This window comes from Lactuca sativa, chromosome 6, assembly GCF_002870075.4.
Source record: "Lactuca sativa cultivar Salinas chromosome 6, Lsat_Salinas_v11, whole genome shotgun sequence".
NCBI classification, from domain to species: Eukaryota; Viridiplantae; Streptophyta; class Magnoliopsida; order Asterales; family Asteraceae; genus Lactuca; species Lactuca sativa.
The window spans coordinates 54,318,608-54,322,420 of NC_056628.2; positions in this window are offsets into that span (position 1 = coordinate 54,318,608).

The window sequence follows — 3,813 nt, forward strand, 5'->3', positions numbered from 1 at the left end:
AGTTTTAAAATAAAAGAAAAATTTTTGATTTTATTTATTTTAAAATATCCTTACAATGGCATTTGAGGAAAAATTGTTGCTTATATGATTCCATTAATAGCAAGAGTGGAAATATGAAATTGATTCTTTTATTTGTGGTAATGTCTAATTTACCAAATAAGGAAAGATTCCCATCACCCAAGTTTCAATTGGACCGGAACTTGGAATCATGCAAGTTGTATAGCATGATGAATGAGAATTTTCAAGTATTGGAAAATTAAGACTAATTACTCGTTCACATGGATGTGTGAGTCAAGTAAAGGACTAAGGGATCGAGTACACATTCTTGTGCACTGATTAAGTCCACCACAAAAGATTGATAAGATTATTCGTCATAGTTTACTAAAGCTCAGTAAACATGATTATACTTACAAGCTTAAGTGTAACTCTGAGACATTGGAAAAGGTTCCAATGTATGGCAGAGCGAATAAGAAGAATCAAATTAGGCAGAAGGATAAAAGTTTCTCAAATCTGAAAAGATGGGAGAGTACTTTAGTATCAGTTTGGTGATCATCTTAATGATTAAGAAACCATATCAAAATTAGTTCTCTAAGGAAAATCTTAGTGCATTCTTGTGACTAAGAAGAGGAACTTGAATTGTTGAAATGGTTAAATCAAGAAGATGAGTCATACTTCGTTCCAATACAAGTCTTAGAGTCATACTCCAAGATTGTAACTTGAGTGACATGTCTCAAAGAAGGTTTAAAACACTTGTCAAATGTAAGAGTAAAAGTTTTCTACTCTTGTACATTTGAAATTGGTAAGTTGTGATGTTCTGGATAAAACAAAGACCAACTTAGGCCAATTGTGTGAAGTGTTTGTCTTGGTTAGAATCCACACTATCTCTTAGATGTTTGACAAGGGAGTCTTATAGGTCAAGAGGACAGTGGGAGTCTTAAAGGTCTTGAAAGTTTCAAGAACTAATCAAGAATAAAACCTGAAGTTCTTCACTAGCACACGACTTGAGGTTTATAACCTATCGTGTAGACATATTCTGTGCCCATTCCAGTTAAAGTTGGCTTTGCATATGAGTTCTTAGAGTTCTCAATTTGTTGCACAACAACTTGGAAGCAATGGCAGGCCCTTGAGCTGCCAGGTGGCAAGAAGTTAAGATTGAGTTCAATCCATATGAGTTTGGATTTGTCATTATCCTTGTCTTGTGTCTATGGTTTTGACAATTCACATGGATAAGAACTCATACACCATTAAATCTAAGTGTCATAAGGTTTCTCTCCGATTCATGAAAATGATGGTGAGGAAACACTTTCACTAAGTAGATTTTAGCTAGATAGCAATTGTGATATTTGCATTCTCAAAGTCGTTAGTGGAGCGTGTGTGGTTAACCGGCACACTAACCTGGACTTGTGAGAAGTGGCAAAAAGGTCTAACCATTATGATTATGGCATCCCTCTTCATAATTGTTTAGACACACAAGTGTGCTATCTAAGGGAAGGTGTATGATTTTGATAAAGTCTTATCAAAACAATCTAGTATCAGAAATCTGAACTTTGGTAAGAAAGTCAGCTGATTTCTGAGTACATGTCAAAGCTAGTGGGAGCATAAGTGTTATGCTAATAATCATCATGTTAGTGGGAGCATGATAATTATGATGAGTATTGCAAGCTAGCAATGTTAATTTTAGAAAACAAAAGGTTTCAATTGGGAAAAGGTTGTTTTGCTATAATTAAGGGAGAGGAAATTATACTTCATCTCAAATCTATAAGCTTAGATCGTGAGGTTTTAATCATTTAGTCAAGGATATATATATGAATTTCATGTTGGAATGGCTCAACATAAGGAAATTCTGTATACGGGTCCATTATTTGCGTTCTAAAATTCGATTATGATTACGACATCCCTTTTCATAATCTGAATTATGAGAACTTGGCAAATTGAAATGGAAATGTTATAGCAAAAGACTGGTTTAGTCTTTATGTGAGACATCATGAATCGTGTCCCATATGCTTCGGATATAGGATCGATTACATGTGCTATATTCATCCTTTCTAAAATTTTCCAAAGGCCTGGGGCATTAAGAAGGGAAAAGGTTTAGAACTGGATATGACTAAAAGGATTAAACAATTGTCGAGGACAATCTAAGGTTTACCAAAGATTGGTTGCTCAAGGACAGTTGGAAGTATAGTAATAATTTTGGAAGGACCATATTGACATAATCTGTAAGGGGTCAACTCTTGTTCAGAAGTGATAGTCAAAATGGAATCTGGAAATGTTTCAAAGTTAGAATTTTCAATCTGTGTAAGATTAAGGAAACTTAATGCAAGAAGGATGTTTCTAAGGAGCTGATCTCCTTTGGAATACTCTGTAATGATTGTTGTCAAGTCTTTCTGACTTTGTGCATAATCATTACAAGGGGATCAATGCATATAAGTTTAGAATCTAACAAATTTCAGTAAATGGCATGAATTTGGAATTCTTGTATTTGCAGTAAGGATTTGGGAGTGTGAAAAGAGAATCATTGAAGTTATATTCAATGGATCTAGTTCACAAAGTAAAGATCATAGACAAACATAGTATGCATACTTGGTGTATGGCATGACTAGTGTTTAGAAAAAACATAGTGTTCATGCTTGGAGCATGGGACAACTATTGTTTTAAATTCAAGAATAAAGTTGATAGCTGAAACAGTATACAATGAATAATGTGTAATCATATGGTGATAAATAAAAGGTGTTTTATTTATGTTCATAGGGTTTGATACCATATTGGATTCAATTATTATTGTGTTTCATTTTGCATGTTTTGACTTCCCGAATAAACTAGGTTATTCTTCCGGAATGACTAAGTTATTCAAACCATCCACAGTCGGTCATATGTTGGAAGTATATATGAATTAAGACTGTCATGGGTTGGCTTGTAGAGGTCTAAGGTGTTGGACAAAGGGCTACAACACTCATGAGTGCTCATAAGTTCTGAGTATTGGATTCAACCCGCGCTCATTGGAATCACTTCATGGATTTTATCACGAGTGATCATGAGACGATAATATCTTATATTCTTCAAACCTAGAGATATGAGTTGTTACTATGAGTTGGTTGTACATTGATTGCACGAAAACGCATTTGGTAACTCAGTGCTATAAAACGTGTTTTTGTGTATGATTCAACAAGTAGTAGAACAAGCCATATGAGTCGAAGTTTATCCGTTCCTTTTACCTTCGGGATAAAAGCGATATCTGTAGGCCCCTCGATGATTTGATGATGACAAATGGAAGTGCTCGGCCGGGCCAGGACTAATTTGATTTGTTCAATTAGTCAGTCGTCATAAATCGGAAATTGGGAAACAACAAATGGACAGAGAGAATGATTATAATCCATGTCTCAGTCCATATGATATCTAGAATGGAGGAATATATGATCCCTTATCTAATGGACAAGTCATTGACAAAGGTCAGAGTTCATCTACAAGGTCAGAGTACGACAGAAGCTTTTGAGAGCTACGATTGCCAGTTGGTTCCTGAAGTCATACGCAATAATAGTTTTAGACTTATCTAAGTGGGAGACTGTTGGATTAATGTCTAAGTCCATAACTATAATTGGTAAGACTTGACCCGACCCGGCATGGTCCATTTGGGTTGCATACCATCATGCACTTGGATAGACTATAATGAGAGAAATAAGACACTTATGGTTATTAATATATTATAAGTTCTAGTATATTAATAATAAGAATAATAAGATTATTTAATTAGTATTGATCAAGAATTAATCTAGGATTAATTAAGTGATCAAAAGAAGACTAATTAAATATATGGGG